At 37.0% G+C, this 15,858-nt stretch overlaps 1 protein-coding gene and 1 pseudogene across 6 annotated transcripts in view; both read left to right on the forward strand.

Annotated features, from left to right (window-relative positions):
* Nucleotides 1-15,858, forward strand: part of NIPBL (NIPBL cohesin loading factor) — a 192,987-nt gene that overhangs the window by 7,807 nt on the left and 169,322 nt on the right. The window lies entirely within an intron of this gene.
* LOC144341395 (keratin, type I cytoskeletal 18 pseudogene) lies at nucleotides 915-2,263 on the forward strand (annotated as a pseudogene).

Here is a 15,858-nt window from a genome sequence, read left to right on the forward strand (position 1 = left end):
TCTGAGATCTGCATAAGTTCAAAATAGATTACTGGTGGAAAAGCATTGACATTAGCCATGAAAATATCTATTTGTGTATTTTCCCCACTTTTCTTCTATAGACATACATTACTTTTCAGAATTTCAGCTCAAGGACCAGAAATTTTTTCTAAGGAGAAAAAGCACTGCTTTTGCAAAAGTTTCCCTGATCATTCCATTTCATAGCATTTGTACAGTTTTTTACTTGTATCTCTTGATAAAATAATTTGTTCCTATATTTGTCAGCCATACTAAACCGTCAGCTCTGTGAAAGCAAAGAGATTTTGTATTATCTTCATCTGTATGTCTATAACATCATCACAGTGGTGCTCCTGTTTTAGGTATTCAATATATATTTGTTGTTTAGTTAGAATTGAGTCATATGGTGTTTCTTAAAGGTATGTTTTTAAATCTAAGATTAGTGAATGGCAAGTATATTTCTCTTAATTTCAAAATATAATTTTCTTAGGTAGAGCTGTGTCCTTGAGGGCTTCTTGCTTTGGGGGTAGGAATATTTTATTTACATATATCCCTAACAATATGTACATAACTTTATAAACATGAAGAAAAATTTAAAGCAGCATTCCTTTTTAAGCTGTTAGGGAGGATCGTGAAGTACAGGAAGAGTTTTTTGTTCTGTTCTGTTCTGATTTTCTGAACTGATTTGTTCAGTTCAGTATCCAGTAAGATACTGGAGTATTGCAAGAGGTGAAGTATCTAAATACTTTCTTGTTTTAATCTTTGGATTTATTTTAGTTTTTATTTTCTTTGCCAATTTAAGTATTATATATAATCAGATAAGTTAACTAATGAGAAATACGTTACAGCACGTAAAAAATGCTATTCAGGGTCAGCAAAGCCTGAGTCCTGTCCTCTCGCTCTCCTCCCCGGACAGCATGAGCTTCACCACTCGCTCCACCTTCTCCATCAACTACTGGTTCCTGGGCTCCGTCCAGCCACCCAACTATGGCGCCTGACCGGTCAGCAGTGCAGCCAGCGTCTATGCAGGTGCCAGGGGCTCTGGTTCCCAGATCTCCGTGTCCTGCTCCACCAGCTTCCGCAGCAGCTTGGGGTCCAGGGGCCTGGCCAAGTGGATGGCCCGGAGTCTGGCAGGAATGGGAGGCATCCAGAACAAAGAGACCCTCCAAAGCCTGAATCTGGCCTCCTACCTGGACAGAGTGAGGAGCCTGGAGACCAAGAACCAGAGACTGGAGAGCAACATCTGGGAGCACCTGGATAAGAAGGGACCCCAGGTCAGAGACTGGGGCCCGTTATTTCAAGACCATCGAGGATCTGAGGGCTCGGATCTTTACAAATACTGTGGACAATGCCTGCATTGTTCTGCAGATTGACAATGCCCATCTTGCTTTCGAGTCAAGTACGAGACAGAGCTGGCCATGTGCCAGTCTATAGAGAACGACATCCATGGGCTCTGCAAGGTCATTGGTGACACCAGTGTCACTTGGCCATAGCTGGAGACAGACATCGAGGCTCTCAGGGAGGAGCTGCTCTTCATGAAGGAGAACCACGAAGAGGAAGTAAAAGGCCTACAAGCCTAGCTTGCCAGCTGTAGGTTGACCATGAAGGTAGATGCCCCCAAATCTCAGGACCTCGCCAAGATCATGGCAGACATCCAGGCCCAAAACGACGAGCTAGCTCAGAAGAACCAAGAGGAGCTAGATAAGTACTGGTTTCAGCAGATTGAGAAGAGCACCACCGTGGTCACCACTCAGCCCGCGGAGGTTGGAGCTGCTGAGATGACACTCACGGAGCTGAGACATATGGTCCAGTTATTGGAGATCCACCTGGATTCGATGAGAAATCTGAAGGCCAGCTTCTGGAGAACAGCCCGAGGGAGGTGGAGACCTGCTATGTCCTGCAGACAGAGCAGCTCAACAGAATCCTGCTGCACCTGGAGTCAGGGGTGGCACAGACCCAGGCAGAGGGGCAGCACCAGACGCAGGAGTATGAGGCCCTGCTGAACACTGAGGTCAAGCTGGAGGCTGAGAGTGCCACCTACCACTGCCTGCTTGAAGAAGGCAAGGACTTCAATCTTGGTGATGCCCTGGACAGCAGCAACTTGATGCAAACTATCCAAAAGACCACCACCCGCTGGATAGTGGACGGCAGAGTGGTGTCTGAGACCAGTGACACCAGAGTTCTGAGACATTAAGCCAGCAGAAGCAGGGTACCCTTTGGGGAGCAGGAGGCCAATAAAACGTTCAGAGGTCATTGGGGAGAAAAATGCTATTCAGTTAAAATACTGATCTGATGACTGAATTTTTTTTTAATATGTCAGGTGTGTTGAGGTATAGTTTATACAGTAAAACTCAGTCTTTTAGGTGTACAGTTTGATGACTTTTGACAAACATACACCATCTTAATACCACCACCACAATCAAAGTATTTCCGTTACCCCAGAAGTTCCCATGTGTCCCTTTGTAATCAGTTTCCTGCCCCTACTGCAGCCCAAGGCAACTAGATCTGGTTTCTGTCTCTATAGTTTTTCCTTTTCTAGAACATAAAAATGGAATTATATATAGCCCTTTATGTCTTTTTTTTAATTTAGCAGAAATCTTCTGAGATTCATTCATGTTCTGTGTATCAGTAGTTTGTCAATGACTGAAGTTTAAAATTGTTAACTTCGGTGATGCTCTTATGAAAGAGTATTATAAAAAAGTAGTACTTTGAACAGTTGTAGATATTTCTCTCAGATTTTGGCAGCTGCCTTATTGAACATTTTAGTTGCTCGTTTTTACCCCTCGCCTCCCAAATTTTACTTGCCTGTTTTTACCGCTCACCCCCAAATCTAGTCTAATTGACATCATTATATGGCATTTATTTATATTAGTAAATGCTGTTTAATGCTCTACCCGGCAGGTGAAACAGACCTACTCTCTTTTTCATCATAATTAAAATAGGTAGCATCTTGCATTTTGAACATATAGCACGTAGAAACTAGAATAAAAAATGAGAGATAGTGCAATAACACCAAAAACTTGAGTTTACATTTGCTTTAGGTTTAGTGTTTGTAAGTTTGTACTAAAGATAGAGCATAGATTATAGTGAATAACAGTCACAGCCTCTCTTCCAATGATTAAAGTTAGAAAAGCAGTGCTCTTTTATGAAACTTGGGGACAGATAATGAGAAAAGAATCATTTTCTGGACATTTTATTTGACCACCTTTCCCCCAACCCCTTCCTTTTTGAAACAGCTTCATCTCTGGGATATTCTCTTCTTCTTGTTTCCTTATGTCTTTGACCTCCCATTTGTTAAGTCTTTTGCTAGGTCTTGGTCCTCTATCTACCTCTTTAAATATTTGTATTCTCCAGGAGGTGCTTCAAACTTATTTCTGTTCTCCCTTCCTGTTGATCTTATTTATTCACATGATTTGTTACATGCCACCTGTATAATGACGACTCACAAATCTATCTCAGAATGTATTTCTCTTCTGAGCCAGATTCAGCTGTCTACCAGGTACCTCCTGATGTCCCACAAATAACAGAAATTCCAAAGTATGTAAGTCTGAACTCATTCCTTAATTCTTCCTTACTCTGACCTGTCACCCAGAGAAAGAAAACTATTCTTAAAAAATACATGAAGTAGGTTAATGTTTTCACTATCAACTCATTTGCGTAAAGTAGAAATTCGGGATAATCCTTGACACTTCTTTACCATACTTCCAGTTCAGTTGTTCACCCAGTTCTGACATTTGTAACACTTCCTGAATATCACTTGAATCTACCCTTCCCCCAATGTTTTGATTCTGTGAGTGGGCCTGAACATACAGTTTTGTCAGATTTAATAACTTGTAGTATTTTAAGAAAGATTTAGAGGTAATTGTGAAAGTAATATGTATTTACTATTGGATACTCTTTGCTTCTATGCTTGGGCTCTGGTATTTAAAATTAAGGTGTAATCTTTAGTAACAGTGACACTATATAACCTAAATGTTACTGTGTTCTGTTATGTTTAAAATTTAGGGCTTTTGACTTACAGCCCAGTTTATCAGCTGGAAGACTTGAACTCGTTTTTTATCTTTCCATTCTTGCTTTTAGAATACTGCATTTCATGGAGGTGTATATTCATTTCAAGACTTTGTGTTTATGTGTTTTGGAGCATGGTAGAGGAGAAAATGGGAATGTATAAGGAAAGTTAAAGGAAAGGCTTTTGAATTGACTATCCTATACTGTGGAAACAAGTTTACTTAAATAACATTTTCACTTTTATTGCAAACAACAGAAAACTAAAGAAATGCTGTGGGATATGATAGCATTCAGGTGCTAGGCATGCACATATTTTTAATGACAGGAATTAGATATGTTGTAACAGTATTACTTGTTTCTGAGTTTGGAAATTAATGTTCATGGTTTTGTATAACCTTATGATATTTCTTCCTTAAAATAAGAAATTACCCCTCTAGCCCACAGTTTGAGCCAAAGGGTCTGCTTGAAATTATTAGTTTAAATAATCCTGAGCGCATCTTTTGTAAAGGACATTTAAAAATGTAATGCTGCTTTGAAAAACAAAGCAAGCATTTCTTCGTTATATCTAGAGTTTATAACTAAAGAAACTATGTGCTATATTTTGCTTTAGTGCTAAGTACCATATTTTGGAAAGAATAGAATCAATCTAAAGGCAGTTTACAAAGACTGAAGGGAGACCCAGTTTGGTAGTCATTGGATCCCTTTGGTGGCTTGCACATAGTAAGCACTCAACAAACAATTGTTGAATAAATGAATTTGAATATATTTCAATGTGGGGATATAGGACTAATTAGAGTGACAGAAGATGGGTGGGACTTGCTAAATACTGAGCAAGTTTTACAGAGGAAAGAAAACATGAAACCCAGAAATGGTGGACAACATTGACAGCAAAGAATTGGTGTCATTTAGTTAACTATTTTTATCTGGACAATAAGGTTTATTTAATTGAATAAGAGAAAGATCTATATACAGAAGTGTTTTGAGTTCCTTCTACTTTTATTTCCACTCTGGCTCTATTTCTGGACCCCCATGTTCACTGCTAAAGAAGCAGTTGTAGGCTTGGGGCTAAAGTGATCTGCGTAATCCAGATACTCATATTAAGAACTGGGAGGTGTTGTTGGGAAAGAAGTTTTTCTTACAGTTCTTCAATCTTTCCAGTTACTCATGTTTCTTAGTATGTGTCAGGGTGCCACTGCACTGTCCTCAGTGTTCATATGCAGGTGTCTAAAAACTAGACCTTAAAATCGCATATAATTTGCAATAAGCTTATAACTGTCCCAGGATGAAGTTCAATATCTGAATCTCTAATAATTAGTTACCTAGCTGTTGAGCCACATTGCCATCTACTCTGATTATCATATGGTTCTTATGATTCTGATATTTTAAACTGGAAGATAAACACCACAGTTTTAGTGTGTCTCATAAAAATTTTATAATCCAGTAACAATCCATTCCTTTAGTTTTCTTGGAAACCAAAACTGCATATAGTTTTCTGATATGTTAAGTTTAAACTGTGGAATTTAGAACTTAAAAATTTTCAAGAGCTTCAAAGTTGAAGACTTCTTAATTTTTTTTCAATTGTAGAACCAATGTGAGAAAACAAACTACATGCTATTTGGGAAATGGGAAAAGTATCAAATTTTATGTTTTTCCTACTAAGTTTCCTATTAAGTTTTTACATAAAAATATTATATAATGAATGTAATTATGGTTAAATACATACATTCATGCTATAAATTTATTCCTCTTTTAACATTGGATCATGAAGATTTTCCTGGTTTTCTATATAGTGTTTTGTAATTCTTTTTTTTTTTTTTTTTTGAGACGGAGTCTCGCTCTGTCTCCCAGGCTGGAGTGCAGTGGCCGGATCTCAGCTCACTGCAAGCTCCGCCTCCCGGGTTTACGCCATTCTCCTGCCTCAGCCTCCCGAGTAGCTGGGACTACAGGCACCCACCACCTCGCCCGGCTAGTTATTGTATTATTTTAGTAGAGTCGGGGTTTCACCGTGTTAGCCAGAATGGTCTCGATCTCCTGACCTCGTGATCCACCCGTCTTGGCCTCCCAAAATGCTGGGATTACAGGCTTGAGCAACTGCGCCCGGCCGTGTTTGTAAATCTTTAAAATGTTGCCCAGTATTTTGTCAGTGGATGAACCATAATTTAGTCATTCTATTCTTGCATACTTTTTGCTTTTACTTTTTTTCTATATAAATAATGAGTCAGTGAACATCCTTATATGTACAGGATTTTCCCCCTGTAGGGGCTTTATTCGCTTAGAGTAGAATCTCTTAAGTGGAAGTAATGCTGTAAATGGAAGTTGGGCCAAAAGATTTGAACATTTTTATGGCCCTTAATATATATTTCCAAAACTGCTTTTATTCTGCTATAATCTTTATTTTCATTCACATCTTAATTCAGTAGATTCATTGTATTTTTCATATAGAATACACACTTCCTATGAATATAATTAAGTCATTTAAGTGCTCCCTTTTCCCACTATTGTGCTTATGGTCCCTTTACTATATTTTTTAACCTCTTGGTGATAAACAATTGTGACTTTTCAAACTGTGTATATCATTTCGAGGTATTATGTAGTAAAATTAGCATGGGATCTAAACTGCTATTAGCCAAGTGATGTTTAGGCCAATTCTTAACCCAAGTCCATGTCTTCAACTGTGAACGAAGAGGTTCTCAGCTTTTGAGATTTCATGGACTAGTCAGAACAAAGCAAGAAAGTGCTTTCTGCAGAAATAAAGTGGTAAGGATATTGTAGATTGGCACGTAGTGAAAAGAAAAGTCAGTGTCTAGGTAAGACCCATTACTTAGTCTTAATATTTGAAATATGAAATACCCAGTGTGATGTGAACATGGTCATGATCTCATACTCATTCGCTTGTTCGTCAAACACTGAGTGATTCCTTTGTCTTTTCTCTGAAACTATTAGGCATTGCAGATGGTGAAATAAAAGACTTCAGCCCACCCATTTTATATGGTTTATAGACAGGTAAACAGAGATTATGTTACAATATCTAAGTGCTATGATCAAGATAAACAAGGTGCAGTTGGAGCACTGGTGGTAGGGGTGGTCACCTAATTTAGACTAGTGAGGCAGTAAGTCAGGAGCCCTCCTAGGTGTGATGGTTAGTAGAAGGCTGTTAGTCATACTGGAGAATCTGGGCCAACAATTTGATTTTTGGGAACTGATGATGGCTTAGATTATTAGAACATAGGCTGGAAAAGGGGCATGCCAAAAAGGTTTGAAACTACAGAGAGGGGCAGGCTACAGATTATGAAGGAATGGATATGCCTTACTAAGAATTCTGTGTTTTATTTTAAAGACAAGAAACCAGGAAGTTATTCAGTAATGGAGTACATTTTATGCATATGTAAAAAAATTTTTGGATAGTAGGCAGGAAAAGGGAGGCTCAGGAGGCCAGTAGGAGTTGAGGTCCTCAATTAAGGTAGGGAGAGTGTAGCAAAGGAAACCCATAACAAATACTAAGGAGTTAGTCTGGTTATAGTTTAGTGATTCTGTGTAGGTAGATTGGGTAAGAGAGAATGAAAACAGTCAAAGATATATCCTTGATTCCCAAGTTTCATAATTATGGGCATATGAGAGTAGAATATAAGTTAATTCAATTTTGGCTGCCTGTGAGTAAAAATATAGTCTACCAAAGCCTGTATCACCTTTCACACTTTAGAAGGAATGGATATTGAAAAATTTAGTGGCTTGGTCAAATTGTACTAATGATTATTTGGAAATTACTTTTACAGCTGGCCTAGAAGATCTCTCCAGTGTTAAATCAGGGTTAAAAGTAGCATGGTAGATTATAATCTTACTTGATTAAAGTACTAGAAGATAATACTATTTCTTTTTAAGGCTTTGTTTTCCAGTATATTGACTATATCATTGTGAGCTTAGAATAACATAATGAATGTTCTTTAATAACTATTTTCTATTGTGCAAAGCTCTCTTAGGGCCTTTCTGGTGTATTTGTTTATCCAGCCTCATCTGAAGACTGCCCCTTCAGTTAGTTTTATACTAAATCCATACATATACTGTAATGAAATCTTGTAGTGAGAACTATGTTACTTTGTTCATGAGGGGATTATCTTTACAAATATAATTAAAGGGCTGCTTTTAAAATAAATCTTAAAATGGCAGTAGCTTCTCAGAATTGTTATATGCAGGAACAGTTATAAAGCAGTAAAACTGATGTATCCAAAATAACTGACCAGGTGACATACTGCCAAAATGAAAATTAGTACTTTCCAAGGTTCTAAGTATACTTAAACAAATGTACTTCATTTTGTTTTTTGGCTTAAGAGGTAGCATATCAAAATCACCTAGGTATTTTTTTCAAACTGTAATCCTTTTTTGGAGATGAAAGATGTTTTTAAGTTTCTCTTTTAGCTGTGTTCCCTTAGACTTCTCAATCATTCAGTAAGAATTAATTGAATAACTGCAATGTACTCAGCAATGAATATTAGATATTCGATGTGGACTTTCTTTTGAGTCTCCCTCCCGAATTTTACATGGCTACCTAAAAGATCCCTCTCTTTTTTGTATTCTATAAAAACATCATCTGTGAGGCATAAAGGAGCAAGGAATCATGTGAACAGAGTTAGTGAATTAGATTTTTTTTTAAAAGATGATAGAATGGTGAGATGTGTTTAGTTCTGAAGAATGGAGGAGGGGTTGCTGGATACTAGAGAGGACATAGAATTGAGGAAAGAAGTTAGGGTAGGAGATAGTATAAATGAATTTGGTAGAAAAAATTCAGTACAACCTAGCAGCAGTACTTCAAGTAAAATTAGAAATTGTGAACCGACTGACCTATCTGTTCCAAAAGGTGCCTTATATTTTAAAAGTTTGCTCAAAAGTCATATTGAATCTTGTATATGTTAGAAATACACTACTTAAAAATATAAACCATGACTGTATGTTTATACTAAGTCCTCAGCAAATATTTCTTCTTTATTAGTTCATAGCTGCCTTTCTACTGATTTGATGGAAAATGTATCCTTCTCAAATATATTTCCAAATGAAAATCTGCTAATTTGTGACATTTCTAATGGATTATTAGGAAGAAAGGTATTTGATAAGAAGCAAAGAAAAAGTAATCAAATTAGCTCAAGTTCATCTGATATTGAAGTATGATAAGTATTCCTTACTAATACAACTTAGCTATATACCCCAGATAAAGTGAAGTATCCCAAAAAATAACTGTACTTATATGAGAAGTTTGATTTAACTTTTGCCTAATATCTAAAGTTAATTATGTCTTCAACGGTGTTGTACTATACTGTCTGTATGTACTTTCAAAAATACATGTATATAAAAATACATGTATACATACAATACATTCATATATATAAATATATCCTATGCACTTTGATAACTCTGTTTTGATGACTTGTTTTGTATTTTCCTACCTCGCACCTTTTAATGAAAACATTTACCTCCTTTTTTGTCCTTCTATCCAAATCATACTTTCTTTCTATCATGATCTTATGTTTTTCCCCCCACTGGGGGGAGGTGGCATGTCTCTATCCTGTGGATTATTTTCAAGCTTAAAATTCTTTCCACCTTTTCTCCTGCTCCAGTTCACGTGATCTTTTCCTCTTCTAGCGGTACACTGTGTGTAGGAGTTATAGGAATTATATGTTAACTTGTCACATTTTCTTACTGTATATCAAGCTAAAGTTTGTTTTATTTTCACCTTATTTGTCTTCTCAATCAGATTATAAACTCTTAGAGGACACAATCTGCCTGTGGTGCTTGGTGTCTTATCTGCAACAGGCTTGTAGCAAATGTTTGCTGATAACTGGTGTAGCTCTTCTGGACTGGTTTGAAGAGGTTTGAAAAATACCTCACACTCTTACAAACTAAAATTCACCCTTTTAAAGTGTAAAACTGAGAGATTTTTAGTATATTCACAAAGTTATACATTCATCATTACTTTCTAGTTTCAGAGCATTTTCATCACCCCCCCAAAAAACATTTCCATTAGTGGTCACACCCTGTTGCCTCCAGTCAGTCCTTGGCAAACATTAATTTACCTTCTGTTGCTATGGATTTCTGTATTCGTATAAGTGGAATCAAATAATGTGCCCTTTTGTGTCTGGCTTCTTTTACTTGCTCATCTATGTTGCAGCATGTATCAGTACTTCATTTCTTTTTAGGACTGAATATACTCCATTGTATGGATATACCACATTTTACTTTTGCTTTGACACTTGATGGACGCATGGATTGTTTTCAACTTTTGGCTATTATGAATAATGCTGTTATAAACATTCATTTGGAAGTTTCTGTAAGAATATGTTTTTACTTCTTCCAAGTAGGTGCATAGGAGTAAAATTTTTTTTTTTTTTTTTTTTTTTTTTTTTTTTTTTTTGAGGCAGAGTCTCGCTCTGTCGCCCAGGCTGGAGTGCAGTGGCGCGATCTCGGCTCACTGCAAGCTCCGCCTCCCGGGTTCCCGCCATTCTCGTGCCTCAGCCTCCCGAGTAGCTGGGACTACAGGCGCCGCCACCACGCCCGGCTAATTTTTTTGTATTTTTAGTGGAGACGGGGTTTCATTGTGTTAGCCAGGATGGTCTCGATCTCCTGACCTCGTGATCCGCCCGTCTCGGCCTCCCAAAGTGCTGGGATTACAGGCTTGAGCCACCGCGCCCGGCCAGGAGTAAAATTTTTAGGTCATATGGTAACTATGTTTAACTCTGAGGAGCTGTCAGACTGTTTTCCAAAGAGGCGCATGATTTTACATTTGTAGTAGCAATGTATGAAGGTTAGACTGTCTTTACATCCTCACCAACACTTGTTATTGTCTGTCTGATTGTATTGGTCCTAGAGGGTGTGAAGTGGTATCTCTGTGTGGCTTTGCTTTGCATTTTCCTAATGACTGATGATATTAAATACCCTTTTATGTACTTATTGGTCATTTATGTATCTTCTTTGGAGCAACATTCATCCAAATCTTTTGCCCATTTTTAAACTGGGTTATCTGCCTTTTTATTGTTGAATTGTAAGTTGTTAGACATATTCTAGATACAAGTTCCTTATCAGATATGTGATTTGCAAATATTTGCTCCCATTCTGTGGATTGTCTTTTCACTTTCTTGATAGTGTCCTTTAAAGCACATACATTTTTAATTTTAAAGATCTCTGTTGTTTTCCTTTGGTTTTTTATGCTTTGGGTGTCATAAGAAACCATCGCCTAATCCAAGGACAGGAAAAGTTACACCTATGTTTACTTTTAGCACTTACATTTAATACTCTGATCCATTTTGTGTCAATTTTTTGCGTAAGGTATGAGGTAGGGATCCAGCTTCATTATTATGCATGTGTCTATCCATTTGTCCATTACTGTTTGTTGAAAAGACTATCCTTTCCCATTGAATGGTCTTGGCATCCCTTTCAAAAATCAGTTGAATGTAAATTTAAGAGTTTATTTTTGGCTCTCAATTTTATTCCATCAGTCCATATGTCTATCCTTATGCCAGTACTACACTGTCTTGATTACTGTGGCTTTGTAGTAAGGTTTGAAAGTGGGATGTGTGAGTTCTCCAACTTTGTTCTTTTTCAAGATTGTTTTGACTATTCTGGATCTCTCATTTTCATATGAAGTTTAGGATGTTTGTCATTTTCTGCAAAATAAGCAGCTGCAATTTTGATAGGGGTTGTATTAAATCTATAGATGAGTTTGGGGAGTATTGCCTTTACAGTAATATTAAGTCTTAACAATCCAAGGGCATGGGAAAACATTCCATGTTTTTAATGCCCTAATGTCCTTTAGTGTTTTGTTTGTTTGTTTGTTTTGAGACAACTCACTCTGTTGCCCAAGCTGGAGAGCAGTGGCATGATCTTGGCTCACTGTAACCTCCGCCTCCCTGGTTCAAGCGATTATTGTTCTTCAGCCTTTGAGTAGCTGGGATTACAGTCCTTTGCCACCATGCCTGGCTAGTTTTGGTATTTTTAGTAGAGGCAGGGTTTCACCATTTTGGCCAGGCTGGTCTCAAACTCCTGGCCTCAAGTGATCCGCTTGCCTTAGCCTCCCAAAGTGCTGGGATTACAGGCTTGACCCACCACGCCTGGCCAGTGTTTTATAGATTTAAATGTAAAAATATTGCATTTCTTTTGTTAAATTTGTTCGTATGCATTGTATTCTTTTTAATACTTTTGTAAATTGAATTGCCTTTTTTTTTTTTCTCTTTTCCTTTTTTTTTTGAGACAGAGTCTTGCACTGTCGCCTGGACTGGAGTGCAGTGGCACGATCTTGGCTCACTGCAACCTCCGCCTCCCAGGTTCCAGTGATTCTCCTGCCTTAGCCTCCCGAGTAGCTGGAATTACAGGCATACACCAGCACACCTGGCTAATTTTTTGTGTTTTTTAAGTAGAGATGGGGTTTCACTATGTTGGCCAGACTGGTCTTGAACTCCTGACTTCGTGATCCACCTGCCTCGGCCTCCCAAAGTGCTGGGATCACAAGCGTGAGCCACTGCGCCTGGCCTGGAATTGCTTTCTTAATTTTACTTTCCAGGTTGTTCACTGCTAGGGTATGGAAGTGCAGTTGATTTTTACACATTAATCTTGTATCCTGCAACCTTGCTGAACTTATTAATTCTAACTCATGCTCTTCTTTGACAGTTTATGTTCTTCAGTTTGGTTCATCGTGCCCTCCTCCAGTTTTCCAAATACATGTCAACAGTGTTATAAGAAAGAAATTTCTTATTTGCTCCTCCCTGCTTTCTTTGTGACTTAAACAAAGTTGTGCACATATAAAAAGTAAGATTAGACAACTCAGAAGAAAAACTATGTCCACTAAAAACTATGTCAACATTTTCATTTACTCCTCTGTCTGTAGCATAGGATTAAAAATTTGAGGACTGTGGTTCAGTAGTTAAAGCAATAAACTTTACCTATAGTGAGGCATCTTCAATATTTGTTGCAGAAATAAATAAATGCCTGCTAACAATGTGTATATAGGGATGTAAAATAAATTCTATTGGTCAGTAATTTCTGAAGCCTTTTCTCCACTAGTCAGTAAGTGATTTTCAGTAGTGCATCTGGAAAGCTTGAGTCATACAGGGGGGGAAAAAATAAAGCAGGGAGGGAAGAAACAAAATAAAGTAAGATTAATAATTTGAATTTTGTTATAGAGATAATATAATGATTTAAATAAACTTATTGATTAGGAACAAGAGAGGAAAAAATGGTAACAGATTACAGTATTATTCCTCAAGTTCCAGCTTCTGAGTTTTTTAATGTCAGAATCAAACCTAAAATGTCAAATATGCATATAAAAAGATGTCCAAACTTACTAGCAGTTAGAGAAATAAAGAGTAAAAATCTAACTAGCTTATGTATTTTGTTGATCAATAAGGATAAATAAATGAAGTGTTGAAAGTATGCTTGTTTAATAAGTTGTATCCTCTATTATCATTAATATTGTTCCTATCACTGACCTTTAGGTATTAAAATAGATATCGAGAAGGGTAGTGTAATCCTGCCTTAAAAAAAAAATTCATCAAATGCCTTGTGTCTTATTCATCGTCATATTTAATACTCTTGAAGAAACCCATGAGATAGATATTTTTGAGACAATTGAGGCTTAGGAAGTTAAATAATTTGCCTGAGCTTACACAGCTTGAAACAAGAGGAAGAAGAAATCAAACCTATGTTTTTCTGATTCCTTTTTTTTTTTTTTTTTTTTTTTTTTGAGATGAAGTTTCACTCTTGTTGCCCAGGCTGGAGTGCAATGGCACGATCTCTGCTCACTGCAATCTCTGCCTCCCAGGTTCAAGTGATTCTCCTGCCTCAGTCTCCTGAATAGCTGGGATTACAGACATGCACCATCACGCCCAGCCAGTTTTGTATTTTTAGCAGAGATGGAGTTTCTCCATGTTGGTCAGGCTGGTCTCAAACTCTCGACCTCAGGTGATCCGCCCACCTCAGCCTCCCAAAGTGCTGGGTACAGGCGTGAGCCACCCCACCTGGCCTGTTTTTCTGATTCTAAAACTTAGTCTTAAACTTTTCTTTTTAATTTAGTCGTGAACTTTTAATTGATGTACTATATTGCTTATCCACTACATTTGAACTTATTCTAGGTGGATTATATAATAAATAATATTCCTTGGATTTTTAAATTGTATTAAATAAGATTTAAAGCAGAATTTTAAAACTGGATTTTGATTTTATTTCAGAAAACTCTCAAGTCTTTTCTTTGGGAAATCAAACAAAACATTTGCCCTTTGTTGTAATGCTGCTGTATTTCCCAATTGTGATTTCCAGAATGTCTTTGATTCTCACTTTGGGAAATGGGGTCTTGAAACTCACGAAATCTGATTTTGGGTTCAGAAGCAAATAGATTCAGTGAAAGAGACAGTCATGGGAGAACCCCTTAAATAGTTTTAGGACAAAAAGTTACAGTTTAAAGAGACGGATGGGTCAATGTTGAAGAAAACTTAATAACTCTTAAGTTTTCTCTATGTTGAAGACTCGTGTTTTGCATTAAGTCTTGCCTGCATTAAAAAAAAAGTGTAATGTGATTGTCTTATGTACTTAAAAATTAATATGTATTGTATCTTTAATTGCATCTCTGTGGAATTTTTATATCATTTGCTGACTTTATTTTATACCTTTCTTTGAGAATCTCATATTTGGTGCAGACTGTTGTATTGAGTTTGGTTTGTTGACCTGGTGAGCAGTAGGATTTTGTAAAAGGAAATTCAGCTTAAAGCATTCAGAACTTTGGCTGTTATGCCCTTTCAAAAGTGAAGTTTTAAATAGGTTTAAAATAACTGACTGCCTCCAAAGGATTGCTTTCTAAATTTGGTGTTAGAGACATGCTTGCCTCTTTTGTATTTTAGCCCCAAAGTGAATTATTGAAGCTTTTCTGCTTGAGTTGGTGACTATTACTTCTTAAGTACGTGTATATACACAGAGTTAAAAACCTGCTAGTACTCAAAAATCAGTCCTGTGTTGTATAGAGATTTGCCTGCTGATGGATCAGGTGTTGTTTTCAGTATACTGTTCTTGGACTTTATGATAGACTAGGGGTACTTAATGCCTGAGTCGATAATCAAATTATCACTTCTTACAGTTTGTTTATAGAATCTAGAAGGAGTTAAACAGTCTTTTCTGTTCCTTCCTTATGATTTAGAAAATAGAAAAAATCTTCACTAAAGCCTTTAATTGCCTTATTCTTGGTGATAATGATGATTATTATTATATTGATGGCAATGATGGCCAATATTTATCATGAGCTCACTATTTTGAATATTTGATTGGCATTATTTAATCTTCACTTACAGTTCTTAAGGTATAATCAGACCTTCATATTTGGGAGTCACACATTTGCAGATTCAACCAAGCACAGATTGGAAATATTCAGGAAAAGAAACCAATATAAAAACAATACAAAAAATTTTAAAGTGCAGTATAAAAACTAGCATTTACATTGTATTTGGTATTATAAGTATTCTATTGATGATGTAAAGTATACAGGAAGATGTGCATTTTATACGCAAATGCTACACCATTTTAAATTAGAGACTTTAGCATCCATGAATTTCGTATCTGCAGCGATCCTGGAGCCAATCCCCCCAGGTTACCAAGGGGGACTGTCTAGCTATAATATTATCTCCACTTTACAAATTAGGAAACTGATGCTTACAAAGAATGTGACTTGCTCAAGGGATGAGAGAAGGAAGTCCCACGAGCAATTCAAAGTCAGCATAATTAGAATGAATGTGTGCTCTCCTTAAGTTTAGTTAGACTCCTGACCTCCTTGAGGTCAGGGACTTAATATGTTTATTTCTTTAATTCTAATTCTAGTACCAAGCACAGCAC

This window comes from Macaca mulatta, chromosome 6, assembly GCF_049350105.2.
Source record: "Macaca mulatta isolate MMU2019108-1 chromosome 6, T2T-MMU8v2.0, whole genome shotgun sequence".
NCBI lineage: Eukaryota > Metazoa > Chordata > Mammalia > Primates > Cercopithecidae > Macaca > Macaca mulatta.